We start from the raw sequence: 20,044 nt of genomic DNA, 5'->3' as shown, positions 1-20,044 counted from the left end.
GTCTTGGATGAATTCTGAAAATGGCATCAGACCCATAACAACTCAGACCCCGGGTTCTAGTGTGGGTGAAGATTTACAGCAAGAGGATTTATATAAAAGATTGACATCAAAGATCAACTCCACTTTGCTCTACAAGGAGATGAGGTGGAGAGCTTCCAGCCAGAAGAAACAACGGAAAGTTCGTGTCTCCTTGCCGATTGGACGATAAGGGGTACAGTGAATTGGCATTATTTTGAATCATACCATGGACAAGATGGTTTACGGGTTATTGGATGGCCTCAATAACCGAAGCATTTTTTTAGAAATAAGCTCGATGCCACTCATTGATCAACACATGTATGAATAAGGAGAGAGAATACCACCTTTATTGGGCGGGTATTTCTCTTGCTTCTCTTCAACTTGATATCCCTCTCAACTGTTGGATCAAGCAATGGAGGATCAATGGCTGAGATTCAATGTGCATGCTAGTGTGTCCGAGTTATACTTTTGGCTTCCTCAGGAGACCTAAAATCTTCTTTATATACGATCTAATGCATCTTTAGGTCCACCACTTTTCATTATATACCGCCATCAAGATGGCCTCCAATTCATTGGATGCCCTCAACACCGGAAGTGGTTTCATGGAAATGAGCCCGATGCCACTCGTCCTTCAACACGTGGCTCAAGGAAGAGAGAGAATACTGTCCTCATCAGGGGGTATTCTCACGACTTCCTTTCCACACGATATTCCTCTAAACTATTAGATCTAGTAGTGGAGGATCAATGGCTTAGGTTCACTATCCATGTTGGTGGGTTCGGGTCAGATTCTAGGCTTCCTTAGCGGGCTCGTAATCTTCATTTTGTTGGCCATTTCTCATCTATAATTACATTGATTTTTGGGAAGGGGACACATATTTTTGAGTCATTTTGTTCTTCGTTCATTGGATCTTAGAGCTAGGGTCAAGTGGTTTAGAAGACTCTTGGCTCAGATCGCGAGCCGTTAGCTCTTTGCCCAAGGTGCCTAGTGATATCCATATCTCTAGCCATTTTCAACCTTGGGTTTTATGTATTTTTTGTAATATATTTTATAAAGATTAATGAAAAGAAGGATTGACTCTTGCTTAAGCAAACAAAAAAAAAGAATGGTTAATGGTTGGAGACTCGTATTTATACCCGAAATTTACAAAAATTAGGATTTATGGATGTCAGCTACAACCATACAAGTTTTCTATCTTCCTCCCAATGAGAATTTTTGTTGTTGAATATATTAGACAAATGATGAATGTTGATTATGTTCATTTTCTTTCTAGAAAATAGAAAGTTAAATTTAAATTGAAAACACAGGTTAACCCATTTATAACCAACACAAGAGCTACATAAATAGAGGTAGATAATTTATTGAAACAGATGAAGTTCAAGTTAAGTTTCAGTTGGTCTTGTGACCCACTAGGGGTTATATCATTAGCCAGAGTTGCACATAAATCAACACATTATGTTCATGTGACTAAACCAGAGATTGAGAAATTTTCCAATAAAGAAGAATGGGAGGAAAACACTTTACAGGAAGCCGAGGAAGTAATACCCAGTGAAAGAGTGTTAGAGACTCCAAAGACCATAGAGAAATAATTAAAAAGGCCAAGGGAGACTCAGTCACCATCAGGCTTAGATTTACAAAAAATAACTTTCAAGGTCATGAAAAGAAGAAGGACAAGAACTAAAGAGGAAGAAGAATCATCAGAAGTTCAGACTTATGAAGCACCTTCTACAATACTTTTCATAGGAGAATCACCATTTTCCCTGCAACAAATTGGAGAAACTAGTCTAGATTCTTCATCTTCTTCTTCCCCTTCCTGAAGGAAACAAACTATCTTTTCAAAATTTCTAGAAATAAAAAAGAATAATGAGACAGTAAAGACTTCCACATATGCATAATTTTGGAAACAATCCTCTACAATGTAGACTAGACTACTTTCAACATTAGACAGTGAAAGGGGATGGTTCCAATTTGTATTTTTGGAACAAAAGGTTGTTGTACCTAGAACTGTTGAAGACTATAAAACTGCCTTCTTTTCTTTTGATACAAAACATATTCATCCATAGATCATATTGATATACATAAACAAGGAGGGGAGATGATTTATACATCTTTGGAAAGTTATGCCATGAAAGCTTCTAAAGTCCAAGCATCATTAAATAATATCCATTCTTAATAAAAGCTAGAAAAAAATTCTTCTCTAGCAAAGGATACTAGAATTAAGGGACTTGAAGACATAGTTCTGAAATTAGGACTAAATCCTAAAGATGTAAAAGCAACAGAAAGAATAATCAGAAATAGAAATGTTGATATTCAAGTATTGAGGAAACAGTTGAAGCTGCCAACAACTAAACATCCATAGGCTCAGGAAGCCATTTAATTAGAGGAGGATAAAGAGAATATGCTTCGAATAATTGTTGAGCAGAACATACAAATTCAGAAGATGGAATCAAATATACAAAAGTTGATTAAGAAATCAGAGTTACGAATCATCAATGGAGTAGGAACTTCTACACCAGGATCTACAACAACAGGAACTTCTACAACAGTAGTGTCCATAGCACAGAGAGAGCCCATTGGCCAAAACTAAACAGAGTAGTTGTCAAAGGCCATGGGAGATCTATCCTTGAAGGATATGGAAATTGAGAAACTTAGAACTTGAAGATTGGGAATATTAAAGGAAACAAAATTAAAACTGATAATGCATATTTGGCCAAAATACATAAAAATTACAAATTTACTAAGCAATTATAAATCTATGAAAATGAATCATTGATTGCACAGACTTTATCTCAAGGCGAAGAGAAAATCTAGATTGGTACAAATGTATCTTTGACTGAATTATGGCCATCAATTGAAATTATTTTTGAGCAATAAGATTGATTGCAATCGTCAAAGGCACTGATAGTAGAGATTAAAGAAGATCTAGGTCATAAACCAGGATAAGGTACCCAGATAATCAAAGTATGTCATTCCAAAACAAAGGAAGAAGTTGAAGAATTTGGAATTTAACATAGGACAAATGTAGTCGTAGAGACAAGAAATTTTTTGACAAAGAAAAATCTAATGTTACAACTGCAGAATAAGTTCCACAACTTAGAAGCACATATCAAGAAATTCCATAAAAACGTTAATGCTCTATTGGAGTCCCAAATCTTCAAAATTCTAGTGGCCAATTGACCCCACTAGAAAATTATCAACACAGGTTACATTAGATATCAAAAGATAAAACCAAAGTTTTCAAAGTTAGAGGAATAATCACAACCAAAGATTTCATGGAGGGCCTAGAATATGATTGTTTTACTAAACATGAAATTCAACATTTATTTTTAACTAGGCCTTCTTTTGAATACTACACAAAATTTGATGAGTCGTTCAGGAAGTTAACCAAATTTTCTATGCTAGATGATAAAAGAAAGGATAAATGAATTGAGCTTGTCGAATAGAACATAATGCATAATTCTAGTGAACAAAAGGCAGAAAGATAGGAGCAGACAACAAAATAATAAGGGCAGTAGACAAAAAATTCAATTTCAAGGAGCGGCCATCAAACAAGAACCTCAAAATGTGTGTTGAGTGTTCAAGTCAGTTTAGAATATCTAATTTAATGTGCTATTTTTGTAAATATCCAAATCGGTTTTGGATATTATTTCAGTTTGTAATAAATTTTGTTTTAAAGATTGTATTTTGAATGAGACTCTATAAATTTTTTAGTGTTTCTAATAAGACAAGGTTAAGCCCTTGTGATGAATAAGTAACATGATTGTAAAGTTTTAAGCTATTTTTGAAAATAATTGAAGGATTATGGATTCATTCTCAACAACTTGTGTATCTGTGTGAGTTTGTCCTATTATTCAATTATGTTTTTCAAATTTATTTCTTCACATGTTCAAGGTAACATGAAAGTTTGGGCAAGGCTTTGTTGGATATCAATCTACCTAAAAGCCCCTACAAAGTTATAATTATTAAAAGAGATTAATTAACTGAACAATTTATTTTAGTTAATTCCTCTAAACATTTTAATTGTTTCCTTTTGTCATCTCTTGGATATGTATTGTTTCATTGTAGAAAGATTCTACATGCATCTAGTGTATATGATAGATTAGACGTTAAATATGAACGTTTAACAATTATATTCCTTCTTAATTTATTCTTTTCAAATCAATTTAAATATTAATTCGATTAAGAATGAAAATCAACCATTTAGTTTTCTCATAAATAATTAGAATTTACATTTGTTTAAAGGTTTAATGCATTGGTCATCCAATTAAAATCAAAACCTTACATAGATGCTTTGGCATAGTTCCCAAACCTAGAACTATCTACAAAGATACAACATTAAATTGGTGTCATTGCTCGGGAACGAAGATTGAATCTTGTTTTACATGGGACAATGATCAAAATTGCTTCTTAATAGTGGATAAGAGGTCAGTAGGCTAGAAGCCTTCACCTGGAGACTCCGCATATTAAATATGGCTTCACGCAGACAAACCATATCACAATCAGATCCATAACTTCTCTCTCCTTTATCAGGTCAATATAAACTTTTGAAAATTGCATCTATTAGATGTACGTTAGAGGTCTCTATTGGTTCCTCTACCTTTATTTTATCTGAAGTACCCTCACAATCTGACCCTTCTCAGTAAACTTCAATACATTCTGAATTATCAGATCTTCCTAAAAATATTTTAGAACTCCTTTCTAGAGGAGGAGATCTTCAAACTGCGTTATTTGTTCACCAACTTGATACCTTTCAACTTACTTATTCCCATTTAGATATTTTTGATAGTGAAGAAGATCTTAAATTTTCACATCCTGAATTTTATCCAGTTGATTTTAAATCTTCTGTTGTACATACATACTTATCCCTCTATTTATAATAATGCTCTAGTTTTTGAAGATCTTGAAAAGGTTTTACTTGAAGTTCAGAAATTGGTTATTAATCCTCAATTTTTCCAGAAACCTAAATCTCCATCACAACCATCTTCCATTAAAGATGTTTCCCCAAAATAGATAGTCTATTACAACATCAAATGGCTAGATTTCAAGCAATTATGGCAGCTCAATATGAAACATTAGATCTTCAACCAACAACCCAACTTCATGCTTTTCATGATTCGTATTCAAAACATTTACCTAGATTTAATGGAGAAGAAATGTCATCTATTGAAGATTACTTGGCTACTTTTCTGGATTTTTCTGATAACATGAATATTGAGCATGAAGTTTTTTACCCGAAATTTTTTGTTCAATCATTAGAAGGAAATGTTAGAATATGGTTCAGACAATTTCAAGCAAATTATATGAATTCATGGGCTAACTTAATAAACATTTTCAAGAATTAGTGGGCAATAAAAGAGGATCTTGTTCACTATTTAATAGAATTTGAATATTTGAGAAGGAATACTGGTGAACTTCTTGTTGATTTCGTTAAGAGATTCAATAAAATTTATAACAAGATGCCACCAAATTGTAAACCTTGAGACACTTCATCAAAAGTTTGGTTTTCTAAATCATTTGAAGATGATTTTGTTGTAATGCTTAGAGAGAGAAAATAAAAAAATTTAGCAGACATACAATCTAATTCAATTGAAGTCGAAGCTAATAGGTCAATATCTAGTAAATTAAAAGAAAAGGCAGAAAAGGCTGAACATAAAATAAAAGGAAAGTATGTCATCATCAAAAAATAAAGCCGAAGGACATAAAATTGATGAAATAACCTCTTTACTAAGAAATCTATCTAACAAAATCTCATGAATGGAAGTTCAACCTAGAGTAACCCAACAATTTGCAAATAGGCCTCAACTCCAATGCAAAACACCTTTTCAACATCAAATTGTACAAAGACCAAATATTGATAAGAAAATTCAACCTCCCTTAATGATTGATGATTAAGACCCTAAAGAAACTATTCCTATTACCACAAATGATATTAATTATTTTGAATTTCCCTCATCTCATAATGTTATTGTTCCAATCAATGAAGATCATTCTCTAATTCAAAATCAAGAAACCTCCCAAGTTTCCAAGTATCAAGCTTTTTATGAGTTCCTCATTGCTAAACTAAATAGAAGGTATGACTTAAGACCTAAACAAGGACCTGGTAGACCTGTGAAAAATGTTACCTTTGATGGACACCAAGTGAAATCAACTGAAACACAAACATTGTCTATTCAAACAAAGAATCACTTACAAGAACAACATATTGCTAAAAAATATGTTAAAATTGTTTTTGATGTTGAAAAAGAGTTGGAAAGATTTAAAATTCTAATTCCCTTATCTGATTCAATCTTAAAGTATATATGCAGAGAGGGATATCATTAGTTTACAAGATCAAAAACCTTGAGTTGTTTTTTGGTCCTAGTTTTGATATGATTGATGAAAGTGAACCTATTTTTTATGTCGCATTGAAAGTTCATGGTTACCTTTTATATAGTTGTATGTCATATTATGGTGCTTCTGATAATATAATGCCTAAAGTAATGATGGTTCAATGTCAATTTCAAATCACTAGACCATATCATAATCTATATACTTTCGATTCCAAGAAAGTACCTTCCTTAGGATTAATTAAGGATTTAGTTGTAACACTTGCTCAGATCGTTGTGAAAAGTATAGTCTTCGACATAGTTGTTACAAATATTCCCCAAAAATTTTGAATTTTATTGTCAAGATCCTGTTATGCTAAGTTGGGAGGAAGTATACAAATCGGCACGTCCTATGCTACAATTCCAATTTATGGAGGTGGACATTTAAGGCTATACATAAAAGTAAGGTTTACTAATACAGTTTGTAGATAAAATCAATTAATTAATCATCCAATTTATGCAATTGATCAAGATTTTGGATGTTTTACTCTCGCTGCTAATGATATTTCAAATCCCCAAATCAATATTGAAGAAATTGTCAATACACCTAACTTTTCAAAAAATTACATTTGGAAAATATATTTTGATGGACCATTTTCTAAAGATGGGGTTGGGGTTATAATTGTACTCATTTATCCAGATAAGAAAAATATAACCCAATCCTTTAAATTAGCTTTTGAAGTCACAAACAATGTGGGAGAATATGAAGCCCTAATTTTAGGATTGGATTTAGTTAGGAGGTTGAAATTTCAAAAGTTGCCAGTATATGGTGATTCAGAGGTGATTGTTAAACAAATTAGAAATCTTCGTCAAACTAAGCATCATGGGCTTATATATTACATAAATGCAGTTTTGGATAGTGTAGAAAAATATTTTCAAGCCTTGAATATCATATCAATCCCAAGAGAAGAAATATACATGCTGATGCTTTGGAAATTTCTGCAATTTCTTTAAAAATACCTAATCCTTTGCAATTACATTATCAAATTAAAGTAAAGTATAGACCTTCCAGCCTTGACAACCTGAATCACTAGCACGTGTTTGAATATGGTGAGTAGTTGATTTTTTTTTACAACCAATAGATGATTTTTTTGCTTTACATGATGAAGAAGAAAATATTGATGAAATCAAATCAAATGAGGATGATTTAGATTCACATTTAAAACATAAAATTGTTGATCATGATATCCTTAAATTATCAAATAATTAAAATCCAAAGGGGTTAGTTCCCCTTGGAAATCGTTTTGATCATAATGATGCGTCAAAAAATTCATTGCTAAATTCTCAGGAAGAAGATATTTAGGATTGTAATATTGGTACCTCTGAAGAAATAAAAAAATGTTAAAATTTCAACATTTTCGGCTGAGCATTATAGAGATTTATTTTCATGGTCATATGAATAATTGAAAACCTATGCACAACCATTATTGAGCATAAAATTCCTCTTAAACTGGGAGCTGAACCATTTCAGCATAAATTAAGAAAAATAAATCTAGTCTTTCTTCCAATCATTAAGAAATAAGTAAAGAAGTTATGGGATGCTAAAATAATTGTTCCCTTAAGATATTCTAAATGGATAACTAACGTGGTATCTGTTAGAAATAAAAATGGATAAATAAGATTGTGCGTTGACTTTAGAAATCTTCATAAATTGTCTTTAAAAGATAATTATCCATTACCAAAGATGGACCAATTTCTTCAGAGAATATTAGGATCTAATAGGATTTCAATGTTAGATGGTTTTTCTAGATATAACTAGATTCTGGTTATTGAAGAGGATAGAAAAAGACAGGATTTACAACTCCATGGGGTACATTTATGTATGCCAAAATGTTATTTTGTTTAGTCAACGCTGCAGCAACATTTCAAGGAGAAATGGATTTGGCATTTGTTGGCAAGATAAATTAATTCTTTGTCATTTATCTTCATGCTTTAATTGTGTTTTTGATTATGATTATAAACATACAAAATGCTTGAGGAAAGTTTTTGAAAGATGCAGAAAATATGGGATTTATCTAAATCCTAAAAAGTCACTTTTTTGCAATGAAAGAAGGAAAGCTATTAGGACATATAATTTCAAAATAAGGAGTTATCATAGATCGACAAAGATTTTCAACAATTCAGGTAATTGGTTTTCCTAGAAACAAAAAGGAAATTCAGTTATTTTTAGGAAAGATGATTTTTTTAAGAATATTTATATCTAATTATGATGAGATTGTGAAATATATTACTGATATGCTTAAGAAATATAGGGAAGTTAAATGGGCTGTCCAAGATAGATACTCCTTCTCACATATCAAAAAATCAATTTTAGAAGCTCTAGTGACAAATTGTCCAGATTACACAAAACATTTTACTATCTTCTCTTTTTCCTCAGAAGTTACCATAGTAGATGTTTTATTGCAAATAAACGATTATCAATATGAGAAGCCAATTTCCTTTTTCAGTAAGGTTACTAGATATGCTTAACTAAGATATCATGTCATAAAGAAACAAACTTATGTCTTGGTACAAGCTTTCAATGCATTTAGGATTTATGTTTTACATTCTCCTATAATTTATTATGTTCCTAACAATGAATTAAAAGTAATATTGACTTATCTTGCTATAGATGGAAAGAGGGGAAGATGGATTGCTAAGATCCTTGAGTTTAATTTAGACATCAAATCTACAAAGTTGGTGAAAGGACATGGTTTAGCTAAACTTTTGGTTGAATCAAATTGTAAAATACTTTGTATCAACACTATCATGCAAATTTTAGGTGAGAAGAATCCATAAAAACCTTCTCATATTTCAGGTGAAAAGAGTCCACAAGAATCTTCTCAGATTTGAGTTGAGAATAATCTACAAGAACCTTCTTCTAGTGTAGTTCTTGTTCCTCTTCCTTTAGATATTGATGAAAAGTTTTTATTATCATATTGGTATAGGGACATAGTGCATTTTCTTCATGATTTTGAGTGTCCTCTTGAATTCACAAAGAATCAATGTAGATCGCTTAGAGTGAAGGCCATGAAGTACTGTATAATAAATGAAACTTTGTATTTGAAGGATCCTCTAAATATTCTCTTACTATGTTTGAATTGAAGCTCCTTTCTTACAATGGGGATTAGATTTCATTGGTGAAATAGTTCTAGTTTCAACAATCAACATAGATTGATATTAACAACCACTGATTATTCCACAAAGTGGGTAGAATAAATTCATGTGAAGAATGAAATTGATACAGTAATGATAAGATTTATTAAAGAAAGTGGTTTCCCAAGACAAATTGTTATGGACAATGCACAAGCTTTAAGTAGTATAGAAATTATAGAATTTTGTGAAAAATATCATATTACATTACATCATTCTACACTATATTATTCATAAGGTAATGGGTTGGATAAATCATTAAATAAAATTATGATTAAAGTCACTAAGAAAGTATTAGATGATCATAAGATAAGTTGGGATAGTTATCTCAAATATGCAGTATGGGAAAATAGAGTTTCACCTAAAAGGTCTATTAGTAAATCTCCTTTTCAACTTTTATATGGAATTGAGTCAATTTTTCCTACACACTTAGCATTTTGAGTCATGAAGTCTTTGTAGGAACCATATGAACAAGCATATTATTTTTCAACCAGAATCAATCAAATTATTGAGCTAAATCATGACAGAGATGAAGTTCACCACAAACTTTGACAATATCAAGATAAAATGAAGCATTTGTTGTACATGAAGGCTAGAGAAAGAAATTTCAAATAAGGATATCTAGTTTTGAGATGGGATGTCAGAGGAGGAGAAAGAGGAAAACATGGAAAGTTTGATAATTTATGGTTGTGACCTTTCAACATTACAGAAGTGAAGGGAAAAAATACATTCATTTTAGGGAACCTCGAAATATAGTATTTCTCATTGCTAATCTATGGGTAATATCTCAAGCATTATATTCAGTATTAAATGTTTGCACTTATGGTCATTGTAAATTTACAGTTTTCTTTAAATTTTAGCAGCAAGTGTGATTTTCATATCATGGAATCCTTAGCCTGAGGAGAAGGAACATGGATCTGCAAGTTATTTGCATGCCACAGGGGGAAGCAGTCCCCATATGGAGCCGATGTTGTAACTTATTTTTACCCTTTGTAATATTTTGAAGTTTTTACTTTATTTAAAAATAAAATAGACAAATAGACCAAAAAATAGAAAAATAGACAAAAGGAAAAAATAATGAAAAAAATCATCAATAAAAAAAAATCAAAAGAAAGAGAGAAATAAGAAAGGGATAAAAAAAGAATAAAATATATCCCTAGTAATTCTGCACACATCTAAATGCCACAACATTTTTATTTTAGTTATTTTGATTAATCATTATCATCTTAAATTAAAAGGATTATTTATTTATTTTTTAATAAATCACTAGGTTGATTTTCTGGATAACATTTAAATGATGGTTATTTTTCAAAGGATGTGATCGGGCCTACCCATATGAACGACCCCCGATCAATTACCAGACCCCCCACGCTATCGATTGTTAATAGATAAGGGGGAGGGTGGGGTTCGCAATGTGATTTTCCTATTGGTGTTGTTGGGTACATGGCAACCTTGCATCCATTGTGGTACACCCTTACGGAAAACCACAAAATGTTTATGATCCTCCCTGCGAACTACCATTCCACCATTCATTCCTTCTGTCGATTTCGGCTATCGCCAAAACCTCCATTACATTTAATCATTGTCACTTCCCTAATAAATTTGTCACATAATTGTCATGCATTTAATTCTCCTATGCCAAAGTTTGAAAACATTAAACTCTCCCACGTCATTTTCGCCCGTTAACCAATTTCGTCTATTATCAGTAGTTGATTAAAAGTTTATCCCTCTGCGAATTATCTTATTTTCTTCAATTTGTTTACAATTAAGACTCCTAGTTCCAATCTGCAAGTGAAAACCATAAAGTCACCAACTTACAATCATTCTGTTTCCAGGCAACTATTCTACTGACCCCCAATAATTTTGCTTTCCTTAAAGGCATCTCATAAAGGAAAATTCAAAGTCGTATACGGTCCCATGCTGCCTTCTATAATCAATTTAGATGAGTTACCTTTCGTTGAATCTCAATTTAAAATTTTATAAACCATTTGCGAGTTTGATCTCTATGAACTGCATAATTGGGCCTTTAGAAATACCACGATGCCAGTGACGAGTTTTGATTGTGTAAGTCTGTATTAGCTCAATTTCTCTTCCCTTAGACCTAGCATTTTTTAGATTTTGTTTCTTGGTGTGAAGCTTGCTATTTACTAAGTCAGAGAGGTATCATTGCTTAAAACAATGAAACGTTGTTTTATGTAACCCCTGAGTCAATTTTTGAAGCCCTCTAATTGAATTCTCGAGAATCCTTACATATGTTTTCCATTGATGCATTAATGGAGATTTATTAAAAACTTTATGTTTGTAAAAGAGCTCATATTTTTGAATCTTTTATGGCTGAGAATTCTAAATTACCCAGAACCAGTCCTCCCTATTCTCCTATCATGTTCCCTGAGTTGTCTAAGCAACTTATTTATTTAGTTTCTCTTCTATTAGGATACCCTAGTGACCAATGGATCAATCAAGTAATTTTATGACTTCTATCAGTGTTTTCCTCTCGTAAAAATCCTTCATTTATTTTCAATTATAGTTAGTTCCTTTCATATAATATTCATTAGAAATTTTTGAAGTTCCGTGCAGAAGGTTCTTTCAAGCATCAATCTATTTTGGTCTATTTGTTTCTATGTCATCAGTAAAAAAAGATTTACATTTCCTTTGCAGAAGTTGGATGTTACACGAATCCCACTATCAATTATTCATTAGACTTCATTAGTGATAAAGACTTTTGAAGAGTTCTCATTTATTGATTTTTCCAATCAATTCTTCTATATAGAAAACTATTTATTAAACACTGATGATGTTCCTAGTATTTCTATTTAACTTAAAATAATTTTACATCTTAGTGAACAGTTAAAGGTTGGAGACTAGTATTTATACTAGAATTTTACAGAAATTAAGATTTATCAATGTGAGCTACAACTATACAAGTTGTCTATCTTCCTCCCAATGAGAATTTTTTCTCTTGAATATATTAGACAAATTATGAATGTTAATCATGTTCATTTTGTCTCTAGCAAACAAAAAGCTCAATTTAAATTGAAAGCACAGGTTGGCCCGTTTATAGCCAACACAAGAGTTGTAGAGAGAGAGGTAGGTAATTTATTGAAAAAAATGAAGTTCAAGTTGAGTTTCAATTGGTCTTAAGAGCCACTGGGGATTATATCATCATTCATATTTGCACAGAAATCAACACCTTATGTTCATTGGGCTAAACTAGAGATTGAGAAATTTTCCAATAAAAAAGAATGGGAGGAAAACACTCTATAATAAGCCGAGGAAGAATTATCGAGTCATACAATGTTAGAGACTCAAAAACCCAGAAAGAGAGAATAAAAAAGGCCATGGGAAACTCAACCACCATCAAGATAATATTTACAACAAATAACTATTAAGGTCATGAAAATAAGAAAGAAAACAACTCAAGAGGAAGAAGAATCTTTAGAAAATGAGATTTCTAAAGGGTCTTCTCCAATAATTCTCCAAGGAGAATCACCATTTTCATTGCAATAGATTGAAGAAACTAGTTTAGCTTATCCTTCTCATTCTTCCCCTACTTCGTGGGAACAAAGTATATTTTCAAAATTTCTAGAAATAAAAAAGAAGAATGAGACATTGAAGACTTCCACATATGCATAATTTTGGAAACAATCCTCTATAATGGAGACTATACTACTTTCAACATTAGACAATGAAAGGGGACAACTCCAATTGTCATTTTTGGAACCAAAGGTACATGTACCTAAAACTACTGAATACTATAAAGCTTCCTTGTTTTCTTTTAATAAAAAATAAATTCATCCCATAAATCAAATTGATCTATGTAAAAAGGAAAGGGAGGTGATTTATACATATTTGACAAGTTCTACAATGACAACTTCTAAGCTGCAAGCATCATGAAATAATCTTCATTCTTAATTAAAGATAAAAAAATGTCCTCTCTAGCTAAGGATAATAGAATTAAGGGACTTGAAGACCTAGTTTTGAAATTACAGTTGGATCCTAAATATGTAAAAGCAACAAAAAAGATAATCAAATATAGAAATTATGATATTCAATCATTGAGGAAACAATTGAAGTTGCCAACAACTGAAAATCCACAGGCTCAAGAATTCAATCAATTAGAGAAGGAGAAAGAGAACACGATTTCAATGATTTGACCAAAATATACAAATTTAGAAGATGGAAGCATAAATGGAATACTTGATTAAGGAAAGAGAGCTACAACTCAACACTGGAGTAGCAACTTCTACAACAGGAACTACAATAGTATGAACTTCTACAGTAGCAGTGTCCATAGTAGAGCCAGAGCACATTGGCTAAAATTCTAGAGAGTGGCTGTCAAAGGCCATGGGAGATCTATTCTTGAAGGACATGGAAATTGAGAAACTTTGAGTGAAGATTGAGAAGATTTAAAACAACATAATTAAAAATGATAATTCATATTCAGGCGAAATAGAAAAAAATTACAAATTGACTAAGTAATTAGAAATCTATGAAAATGAATCACTAAAGCCAAAGACAAAATTTGGATTGATATTAATGCATCTTTGACTGAATTATGGCCATTAATTGAATTTTTTTGAGCAAGAAGATTAATTACACAGGTCAAAGCTAGCAGTACTAGAGATTAAAGGAGATCTAGATCATAAACTAGGAGAACATACTAGGATAATCAAAGTCCTACATTCCATAAAAAAGGAAGAACTTGAAGAATTTGGAATTGAAGACAGGACTGGTGCAATCCTAGAGTCAGGAAATTTTTTGACAAAGAGAAATATAATGTTACAACTGGAGAATAAGTGGCACAACTTAGAAGCACATATCAATAAATTCCATAGAAAATTTAATGCTTTGTGCGAAAAAGGCTTCCAAATATTTGAGACTCTAGTGGCCAATTGTCCCCACTAGAAAATTATTCACATACATTACATCAGATACTAGTAGATAAAACAAAATTTTCCAAAGTCAGAGGAACAATCATAGGAAAATATTTCATGGGGGTCGTAGAATATGATTTTTCAATTAAACATGAAATTAAACATTTACTTTTAACTAGGCCTACTTTTGAAAAGTACACAAAAGTTGATGAGTCATACAGGAAGTTAACCAAATTTTCTATCCCAGATGATAAAAGATGGGATTAATTATTTGAGCTCATTGAATAGAAAAAAATGCAAAATTGTAGTGACTAGAAGGCAAAAAAATAGGAGAAGACAACATAATAATATAAGAAACAAACAAAAAATTCAATTTCAAGAAGCACTCATAAAAAAAAACCTCGAAATGTGTGTTGAGTGTTGAAATCAATTTAGAATAACTAATTTTTTGTGCTATCTGTGTAAATATCCAAATAAGTTTTGGATACTATTTTAGTTTGTAATAAATTTTTCTGTAAAGATTCAGATATTTTGAGTGAGATGCTATAAATATTTAATATTTTGAAGTAGACATGGTTGAACATTTGTGATGAATCAGTGATATGACTGAACAGTTTTGAGCTATTTATGAAGATAATTGAAGGATTCTCGAATCATTCTCAACAACTTGTGTATCTATCTGAGCTTGTTCCACATTTCAATTATGGTTTTCATATTTATTTCTACACATGTTCAAGGTAACATAGAAGTTTGGGCTAGGTTAGATTGAATATCAGTCTCTCTGAAAGCCCCTACAAGGTTATAATTGTTAAAATATATTAATTAATTGAATAGTTTATTATAGTGAATTACTCTAAATATTTTAACTGTGCCTTCTGTCATCTCTTGATATGTATTATTTGGATGTAAAAATCTTCTACACACATCTACTGTATACGATAAATTAGATGTTCAATATTAATATTTAACAATTATATACCTTGTTAATTTCTAGTTTTCAAATAAATTTAAATATTAATTCAATTAAGAATGAAAATCAACCCTATGTTTTTCTTAGAAATACTTAGAATCTACAATTATTTAAAGGTTTAATGCATTTTTCATCCAATTAACATCAAAACCTTACCTAGATTATTTGGCACAATTCCCCAAACTAAAACTCGCTACAAAGATACAACAACCCCTATTCATTTTTTAATTTTACACCACATTGATATTTCTTAATTTTATAAATTTTGGTCAATGTTTCAATGCAACATTAAAAAATTAGTCAACCATATTTGCTAATGTAGTTGGCTATATTCAAATATGTTTCCCTATGCTTATAATTAACACTCTTAAACTTTGGTCAAAGTTAATAACCTATTAATATTATTGTTTGATATTAATAATCAAACATGTTTCGATGCCATAATGGTACGTAAATCTATCCAACGTTACAATGTGACAAAGATTGTCACAATGTTACATTACATTGTGATTTCCCCAACTCCCAATGTGACAACATAAAATACTTCAACCACATTTACTAATGTTGTTGCACATGCACTTTATATACTTTAATCATTGTATATCAACCACATTTACTAATGTGGTTGTGTTAGGAGTTATAAAATTTCTATCTGTTACATTTGGATTTATAATATTGGGGATTAATATTTGTGTTTATAGTATTAAGGATTTTAATATTGGGTATAATAATGGAGTTTATAATATTTCATCTATAATATAGTGCGCTTGATATATAGGTTTAAATATATATGCTTTATAATATTAGGGTTTATAATAGTTCGATTTTTGTTACGGTTTAATATATGGGGTTTAAAATATTACGATTTATATTAGGGTTTATAATATTAAGGTCTATAAGATAGATTTTTATATTAGCGTTTATAATATACAATTTGTAATATTTGAGTTTATAATTTTGGGTTTAGGTTTGATAATTTTTTACTATGTTTGAAACTTAAGGCTCTTCAACTTCAATCAAACAAAATTTCCTATGAATATTAATAGTCAAATATAGTCAACAACATTAGTCAAGCATAGTCAAATATAGTTAACCTTTATATCCGATGTTTAAATAATTGATCCTCAATAAAATTCATCCACTCTATGTTTACTATTTTTAACAAAAGTCAAAAGTCACTCATATTTGTCCTCAATTAATATAACTCGACCATATTCAATTATAGTCAATCAAGATTGACCAAAGTCAAACCATTATAACCCTTAGTCAACTTAGGTCATCCTTGGTCAGCCACGTTCAAGATTAAACAATGCTCAATAATAATATCAATATTAATAAAGATGACTAATATTAATATTAAGGTTGAGAATACTATTATTATTATTATTATTCTTATTATTATTATTATAGTTAAAAATGATTAAATTTGGTCAACTTTACAATGAGACATTACAAAATTAGTCAACCATATTTACTAATGTGGTTGACCATGCTGATGCAGGAGCATCTGACTCAAAAAGAAATTATTGTAAATAATAGAAGTAGGGGTCATGCATTTAGGCTTTTATTAGATATTCTCAAATAAAAGAGCTTTTAGGCATAAAGCAGTAAAGGATAAGGATAGCTTTTCTATTTTAAAATAGGAAAAAGATGGAGAAAGAAAAAAAAAAAAAAGATGCTTTTCCATGTGTATGCATTGCATGAGCTTTAGTTGGGATTTTTATCATGCTAAGTTTAATAAATTAGGCATTGTGTGAGAGAGAGGCGGGGAGGAGTGAGTGTGAGAAGTGAGAAAGGATTCTCCTTCAGTTTGTAAAAGGGCCATGGATTTGTATATTTGGCCATGAAAAAATAACTGTTGTGTATGCTTGTTTTTATGTGAATATGAATATGTTAAATTCAGTTCTGCAGCATGTTTGGGTTTATTAAAATTCTGAGAGATGGGTCTTTGCTTGAGGACAGAATTTGATGTCATATAACTTGAATAGCATACTGGTGCTTATTTCCCATGCGCGCTCTCTGCCGTGTAAGAATGATGCATCGATTTTCCTTGCGTTGATATATAGGCAGCCTTGATTCTCCATTTATGTATAGTGGCGCACATATATGATTTTTATATAGTGTTAAACCGGCACGGTGATGACAGTTCTGATCCATACGAATTTGATGTGTGTTAATTCGGAATTTCCCTTTGAAGATATAGCCGAGAGCATCTCTGTCATAATGGTTGCTGTCCGTTGAATGGTAGTTGCTGTAATGTTATAAGGATAGCGCGGTGAAACTTTAATTAACGACGACATTACACTCAAAGTTTGAAGGCGTGTATATCTGGACTAAATCCTCAGCATTGACGCGGTGGAAAGATATAAACGCTGTATATATATATGTAGGTCCGAGTTCCGTGTTCAAATACAGTAAATCCTTGTCGGCAAAATGCGAATTAAGTATATGCAACCGTGTGGAGATATACATATGACTTGCGACTTATGAAGATCGATTTATACATACAAGCTGCCTATGGTAAGTCAGGTGTTATACTTATATAGAACAGTGAGGCGCATCCTTGAATTCCGTCTTATGTGCAGACAGAAAAGCACCGTGAGTTATGTTTATGTATACATTCGCCTTATCCAAGGTTGTGGTAGGCTTCGAGCTGTTTTAAAACACTCCGAACTATTTGTTAGTGGCCAGTCATATGAGGTGTAAGCACCGACGGTTAAAGGTAAGAGTAAAATCTTTAATTGAACCAGTGATATATTTTAAGATTGTTCAAGATTCAAATGTTTGGGATGGAAGGTTTTTTTTCTTGTGGATTGAAATGATGGTAGGCGCATCTTTTGTTGATTTATGGATTGGGTTGGGTTTGACTGAGATTACAACTGATTTGAAATAATAATCCGGAATTCAAGTGTACACTCTGGCGTGTGCATAGTTTATATGCATGACGAGTGAAAGATCCTGGTGGTTGTGGCCTGGGAGAGGCCTGGGCTACATCTGGTGGTATCAGAGCGGGAATATTTTGTTGAAGGAAGTTTGTTTTACATGAGTACAGTGGAAAACTGAAGTATTTTTCTTTGAATGTGTGATGAATGATTTTTAAATCTGATATGCAAACTCCACAGGTAAACAGGATTGCAGAAGAAGAAGGAAGACAAGATCATGCAAGGTCTTAAGAGGTGAGATTATTTCTGGTTTGAAATTGATGAATTGAAGTTTATGGTTGCAGAGAGAAGGTGGTAGTGAACCTGAAGAATCCAATAAGGAATTGGATAAAGAGGACAACTGAAGTGTTCTCAGGAGAGAGAAGGAGATTGCAAAAGCCTAGAGGGAGCAGAGGTGTTGCTCAGAAGAAGGTTCCAAGACAAAGAACCGTGCTTACCAAAAGACTAAGTAAGGAGAGCTTAGTGAGGTAAGATTGCAGCCAGGGGGCTGTTGCAGAGGCTTGTTGCAGAGAAGATTCAACAGAGGTTGAATACAGTTGCAGATGAGAGAAGCCTGAAAGAGCAGTGGAGAATGCTCGAAAGGTTCCAGAAGAGGACCAATGATTACCAAAAGACCAGATCCGGAGGGAAGGATTGGTGAGGTAAATGGCAACAAGAGAGTTTGCTGTGGCAGAGGCTTCATGCAACGCATAGGTGAGGAACTTATGGCAAAGGAGAAGATGACTACTAATAGTCATAGCAGAGGTTCAGGAAAAGGCCACGGTAGAGGACATAAGAAAGAAGATGCCAAGGTAAATGGCAAGAAGATGAGTCCAGAGGAAGTTGAAGTGGAAGAATACATCTGTGAACCAGAACAAGGAGAATTTTTGGGAGATAGTGATGAGGAAGGCTTGAAGACTGAAACTTCAAGTAAGACCAAAGGGTCATATGGTTTTAAATCTGACAAATTGTGGATGTTTGCAGGTGAAAGACAATTGCAGGAGTTCGAGAAAGAGAGATTGCAGTAATGAAGGTGCAATTGCAGGTACTGGAAGAATGGCTGCAAGAGCAGAAAAATCAAAATAGAAAATGGATCTTTCCACTGAGGGGAAAGAGAGTGATTTGGCGACAGTTGCAGAGGAGGTTGAAGCAAATTATGATTGCCTTGTTGAAAAAGGGACTTAGAGTTCTTGCGCCAGAGTTGGAGTTTGAAATTTCCGCATGCAGATATATTAAGAGAAAAATGTTGAAGGAAGCAGTCAAGACTGAAAAGTCTTGTGGTTTTAAAACTAATGAGTTGTACATGTTTGCAGGTACAGAACAGGAAGATAAACAAGCTTTAGAGTTTGTGCAAGAAGAGTTGAACCTGAAGGCTGTTCAGAAGCAGATGGAGAAGAAGGAGTCTAATCAGGATGTTGAGGCAGAAAGAGAAGGACCAGCTGATGATTGGTCAAAAACTAGTGGAGGTATAGAAAATCCTGTGAAATTTCCAAGGTCTACTCCCAATGAAGTTGTTGAATTGTATAGGAAACTAGATCTCCAAAGAAGAGAGTTGGAGAGACAGAGGATTGATTGGATGGAGAAACAAGGGAAGAGACTCTTTATGAATGACAATCATAAAGCTGAAGATGGTAAGAAGGAAGGACTAGCTAACAGTCTCGTGGGGAAGGCAAATCAGCATACTGATGTGTTGATTGGGATGGAATAGCATACTGAGGTGCTGGCAAAGGAAAGTAAGGCACTGATGCCTTGTGATTTCAATTTTA

This window comes from Pinus tabuliformis, chromosome 1_1 (assembly GCF_031772625.1).
Source record: "Pinus tabuliformis cultivar Carrire ecotype Pingquan chromosome 1_1, CPIR1, whole genome shotgun sequence".
NCBI classification, from domain to species: domain Eukaryota; kingdom Viridiplantae; phylum Streptophyta; class Pinopsida; order Pinales; family Pinaceae; genus Pinus; species Pinus tabuliformis.
This window is presented reverse-complemented; position numbering follows the sequence as displayed.